The following is a 7,031-nucleotide window of genomic DNA, read 5'->3' on the forward strand; positions in this document are numbered from 1 at the left end:
CTGTCGCAGAGACACCTGTCACCTGCCTGATAGATAATGATCCTTTTTGTAACCTTGGCGACCTTGAAACTACCTAGCGCGGGGTTCAGAATCTTCCTTGTCGTTATGGGATGACGTCATTTCTTTGTTTTTCCTTTCTTTTTAGTCATCTATTATTATTATTATTTTATTATTTTTTTTTTTTTTGCTTTATTTATTTTTTTTTAATATATTTTTTTTGCATTGTTTCTTTTACCTTTTTCTTTCATTTTAGCATGATTTCGTTCACTTCTTTCGAAAAAAAATCTGTTTCTTTTTTTTATATGTCTTTTACTTTTTTCGATTCTTTTTTTTTTGTCGTTAACTTACAGTGACTCGTTCCTAATCAGGTAGACACTCTATCTACGTGCACCGCCTCTTGATCGCCAGATGTTTAATAACATGCTCCCGAGACCTATGTGATTATTTATTCAAATCAGCTACATTTTTTACTATGTTATTTCCATCGCTCTTTCTAAACCTTTGACGGAATATATTCACTGGTGTTTCGGGTAGGATTTCATACTGTATGAATATCTCGGCCTCAAAGAATTCAGGAATGCTAATCCCCAATTTCCCGACGACGAAACTTTAAACCAAATCCCTTTTCAGGTATTTTGTTATGATGGTGAGTTTTCTATTGACAGGAACCAGTATTCATCATAGGGTATTTTTTGACTGATAGCTTAGCATCTTATTCTCACAAAGCTCGGTGTTATATAGGTGTACCGCGTCGAAATATGTTTGTTAAGGAAGACCTCAGAAATGCTTTAACACACTCATGCAACTACAAACACATATGCTTAATATTATAATGTATATAGATGTAGATCGTATCATATATATTTACTATGTATAATAATATAAATATGTATAATATGTATTATAAATAATATATAATATAATAGTATATATATATTATATATATATATATATATATATATATATAAAAGATAGATAGATAGATAGATATATCTATTTTGTATACACCACACACACACAACAACACACACAACACACAAATATATATATATATATATATATATATATATATATATATATATATATATATATATACACATATATATACATATATATGTAAGTTTATATATTTGTGCATATATATACATACGTATTCCGTGGAAAGGAACTGGGGACCCTACCACGTACTCACTCCAAGATCATCACAATATGAAAACTACAATTAAGTATCATGCTGTGACCACGGCGGCTCAAACATGAACCTACCGTAAAAAAAAATACATACGTATTCACATATGACCACAAACACAGTAACGTGTCCACAAAGATGAAATGGAAAACAACAACAATAAGAAATTAAAAGGATTCGTAATGTTTCGAACTCTTCACGATTTCCTCTTCAGACGAACAATTAACCGAAATTGATATGTGGGGAGAATTTGACAAGAATAGATAGTGTTAGCGAGACAGAACGAACAAGAGCTAAATCAGGTCCCAGGAGGAGGGTTAAGGTCAAAGAGTCTCGGGAAGGCTTTTCTTACTAACGATGAAATACGGTCATCCAAGCCCAGTTGACTCAAGCTGAAATTAGGCAGTTTTCTAATTAACAGAAATTTCATAAGAACTCGCTGATTTATGAATAAAATTAGCGTCTTTCCAGCTAAGGGGATTAAGCTGGTGACTTTCATTACGTAAATGAATGGAACACGCACTTGATTCTCCGGCGTACCTAACATCACGTTTATGCTAATTTTTTTTTTATCGAAAGCTCTACCGGTTTCGCCTACGTAAACTTGGGGCAGTCTTTACAAAGAAATGTGTAAATACCTGGAAAGTATCAGGAGCACCGCTGGCCGCATTGTGATTCACCAATGTATTAAGCAACGTGTTTGGATACGTGAAAACAATGTAATTTCCATCTTCTTTGAACATATGGCGTTCTTCATCAAGGGACGGGTTGTACGGAATGATTAATAGATTACTGGCACTATCTGTTGAGTGTTACGGGAATGAGTTTAAAATTCCATTTTCGCAGATGAATGTGGCTGATTTAAGAAAATAACGAAGATATCTTAATTTGGGAAATGTTTCAAAAATGACGTCGAGCCTCTCCCGATCGATGAATTCACCATAATAAATCCTATATACCCTAAGGAACATTGGCGAGACTACTGGCTTTTAAACATACAGCGGGTGATTCGAGAAATAATGAAGGTAATTAGCGGTGTGAGATGGTTTATGGTAAACCGAAAATTTAAAGCGAGCCATTTATATTAAATAAAAGAACGTCGAAGAAAGGTAATTTAACTGTATCTCCATGTATAAATTAGCAAGAACCAGGCTGAGGCTACTTTCCATCGCGATACCATTAGTCTGCTTATAAAATTCGCCGACAAAAGTAAAAACATGACACACAAACGAATGAGACCAAGAAGTCCTACTATTTCGTCTTGGAAATCGGTTACCCGTCCATTAGAATCTTGGCTAGCGAGCGTTTCATCTTCTTTTATAGGATCCATCTCTGACAGTCATGTTAAACATTCGTTGGACTTCGTGGAGAAAGTTAGAAATTTGCCGACGCACGGTAAGAAATTTGTGAGTTTTGATGTGGATTCCTTATTTACTAATGTCCCGCTTGGTTTTCTTGAAAGAAAACTTTCTTCATCTGATAAGAAGATTCCTATTCCGGCCAACTGGATTCTTGATCTCATTCGCTAGAGTCTAATGGTTACAAGGCGAAATAATAGGCTTTGTTGATCTTATTCGCTTGTGTGTCACAAATAATGCCTTTTGACAGAGAGAGAGAGAGAGAGAGAGAGAGAGAGAGAGAGAGAGAGAGAGAGAGAGAGAGAGAGAGAGGAGAGAGAGAGAGAGAGAGAGAGAGAGAGAGAGAGAGAGAGAGAGAGAGAGAGAGAGAGAGAGAGAGAGAGAGAGAGAGAGAGAAAATGTTATGAAGTCATTTGGTGCTATTTTCGCTTTCTTTGACCCACGTTTTCCCCTCTATTCGTATTTTATCCTAATCTTAGTTCATTCATAATGCCTCTGCCGATTATCCCTCAATTATTCCTGAAATCATTCCTCTCATACAAATTCATATATCATGCTTTCCAGACATTGGGATCATACAAAAAAAAAGAAAGAAAAGAAGAAAAAGAAGAAAAACAGGAGAAATGACCTTAATGCAATTACCACGGACACTCATTCTAAATACTTTTATATTTACGTAGCACAAAAGATAAGAATCCATCCTTAAACTTTCTCCCGTGTTTGTAATGGGAAGCTGCAGTGTGTTATCTACCTGTCCGGGGATGATCTATGTGTATCTGTGATAGATATCATTACTGGTAATTTAGAAGTGGCTCCGTGGAGGGGCAATGGAGTTATATATTTGTCTGGAAATGATATATGTGTATATCATGGGTAGATTGGGGATTTATTCTGTTGCGTGTTGAGACATACTTTCTTCCTCACTTGATCTGCAGGTAAATCTTCGGAGGGAAAAATATTTTAGACCACTTTCGGAGGGATTTATATTTAGACTGTCTGCTAGCATAACGTCGGCTCAGGTCCTTGCTATCGACGCACTTAATCTATCGTTATAGGATCTACCGATGAAATTATCTATATCTTCGGTTCAGGGAGATTTCCATTAATCTAACGGTAAGAGGGAGATTTCTTTATGATTTCGGAAGCACGTACCTTGTTATAGCGGAATGGCCAACCTGAATGAACGACCAACCTGAATGAACGACCAACCCGAATGAACGACCAACCTGAATGAACGACCAACCTGAATGAACGACCAACCTGAATGAACGACCAGACCTGAATGAACGACCAACCCGAATAAGACCAACCCGAATGAACGACCAATCCGAATGAACGACCAAGTCGGTCGGATTGGTCGTTCATTCGGATTGGTCGTTCATTCGGATTGGTCGTTCATTCGGATTGGTCGTTCATTCGGATTGGTCGTTCATTCGGGTTGGTCGTCATTCGGGTTGAACGACCAACCCGAATGAACGACCAACCGAATGAACGAACAGCCAGAATGAACGACCAACCCGAATGAACGACCAACCGAATGAACGACCAATCCGAATGAACGACCAACCCGAATGAACGACCAACCGAATGAACGACCAATCCGAATGAACGACCAACCCGAATGAACGACCAACCCGAATGAACGACCAACCGAATGAACGACCAATCCGAATGAACGACCAACTTGAATGAACGAACAACCAGAATGAACGACCGACTTGAATGAACGACCAATCCGAATGAACGAACAGCCAGAATGAACGACCAATCCGAATGAACGACCAACCCGAATGAACGAACAGCCAGAATGAACGACCAACCCGAATGAACGAACAGCCAGAATGAACGACCAACCCGAATGAACGACCAATCCGAATGAACGACCAACCCGAATGAACGACCAACCCGAATGAACGAACAGCCAGAATGAACGACCAACCCGAATGAACGAACAGCCAGAATGAACGACCAACCTGAATGAACGACCAACATGAATGAGCGAACAACCTGAATGAACGACCAAACTGAATCAACGACCAACTCAAATGAACGACCAGCTTAAATGAACAACCAACCTTCACGAACAACCAACCCTCACGAACAACCAACCAACCTGAACAACCAACCTTCATGAACAACCAGCCAACCTGAACAACCAACTAACGTTCACGAACAACCAACCTTCACGAACAACCAACCTTCACGAACAACCAACCTTCACGAACAACCAACCAACCTGAACCAACCAACCTGAACAACCAACCTTCACGAACAACCAACCTTCGCGAACAACCAACCAACCTGAACAACCAACCTTCACGAACAACCAACCTTCATGAACAACCAACCTTCACGAACAACCAACCTTCATGAACAACCAACCTTCATGAACAACCAACCAACCTTCATGAACAACCAACCAACCTGAACAACCAACCAACCTGAACAACCAACCTTCACGAACAACCAACCAACCTGAACAACCAACCTTCACGAACAACCAACCAACCTGAACAACCAACCTTCACGAACAACCAACCTTTATGAACAACCAACCAACCTGAACATCAACCTTCATGAACAACCAACCAACCTGAACAACCAACCTTCACAAACAACCAACCTTCACAAACAACCAACCAACCTGAACAACCAACCAACCTGAACAACCAACCCAACCTGAACAACCAACCTTCACGAACAACCAACCAACCTGAACAACCAACCTTCACGAACAACCAACCAACCTGAACAACCAACCAACCTGAACAACCAACCAACCCTCACGAACAACCAACCAACCTGAACAACCAACCCTCACGAACAACCAACCAACCTGAACAACCAACCTTCACGAACAACCAACCCTCACGAACAACCAACCAACCTGAACAACCAACCTTCACGAACAACCAACCCTCACGAACAACCAACCAACCTGAACAACCAACCTTCACGAACAACCAACCAACCTTCACGAACAACCAACCAACCTTCACGAACAACCAACCTTCACGAACAACCAACCTTCACGAACAACCAACCTTCACGAACAACCAACCAACCTTCACGAACAACCACCCAACCTGAACAACCAACCAACCTTCACGAACAACCAACCAACCTTCACGAACAACCAACCTTCACGAACAACCAACCAACCTTCACGAACAACCAACCAACCTTCACGAACAACCAACCAACCCTCACGAACAACCAACCAACCTGAACAACCAACCAACCTTCACGAACAACCAACCAACCCTCACGAACAACCAGCCAACCTGAACAACCAACCAACCTTCACGAACAGCCACCCACGAGCCACCCACGAAGCCTCTCTCCCGCCGCGGTCTCCCTGTTCACACGAGACGTCGCACCAAAGAGACACGCCGTGACCCTCCCCGCCGCCTCCTTGTTATTTCCCCGTCAAGGAAATCGTTCTGGGCTGACGAGGGATATGCATTGGATGAATTATTAGCATTTACCTGTCGCAGTTCGCGGCAGGAGATCCGGCGGGACGAGAAGGGACCGCTGAATAATAATCGAGAATTTGAACACCTTGATTACGGGATTAGGGTCTGGCTGGGATGTGCATGATGCTGCGCGCCAGGGATAACATTTGCCTTGCTGCGAAAGGGAGAGAATCGTGTGTGTGTATATATATATATGTATATATATATATATATATATATATATATATATATATATATATATATATACATATATATATATATATATATATATATATATATATATATATATATATATATATATATATATATATATATATATATACATATATATATGTGTATATGTGCGTGTGTGTGTATACATACATACATACATACATACACACACACACACACACACACACACACACACACACACACACACACACACACACACACACACACACACACACACACACACACACACACACGAACACAACACACACACACACACACACACCACACATATATATATATATATATATATATATATATATATATATATATATATATATATATATATATATATATATATATATATATATATATATATATATATATATATATATATATATACGTACATGAATGGATATGCAGTATATATATATATATATATATATATATATATATATATATATATATATATATATATATATATATATATATATATATATATATATCTATCTATCTATCTATCTATATCTATATATCTATCTATCTATCTATCTATCTATCTATCTATCTATCTATATATATATATATATATATATGTGTGTGTGTGTGTGTGTGTGTGTGTGTGTGTGTGTGTGTGTGTGTGTGTGTATGTATGTATGTATATATGCATGCACACACACACACACACACACATACACACACACACACACACACATATATATATATTTCTTTTCTTATACGGTAGGTTCATGTTTGAACCGCCGTGGTCACAGCATGATACTTGTAGTTTTCATGTTG

Source organism: Penaeus monodon, chromosome 17 (assembly GCF_015228065.2).
Source record: "Penaeus monodon isolate SGIC_2016 chromosome 17, NSTDA_Pmon_1, whole genome shotgun sequence".
Taxonomy (NCBI): Eukaryota; Metazoa; Arthropoda; class Malacostraca; order Decapoda; family Penaeidae; genus Penaeus; species Penaeus monodon.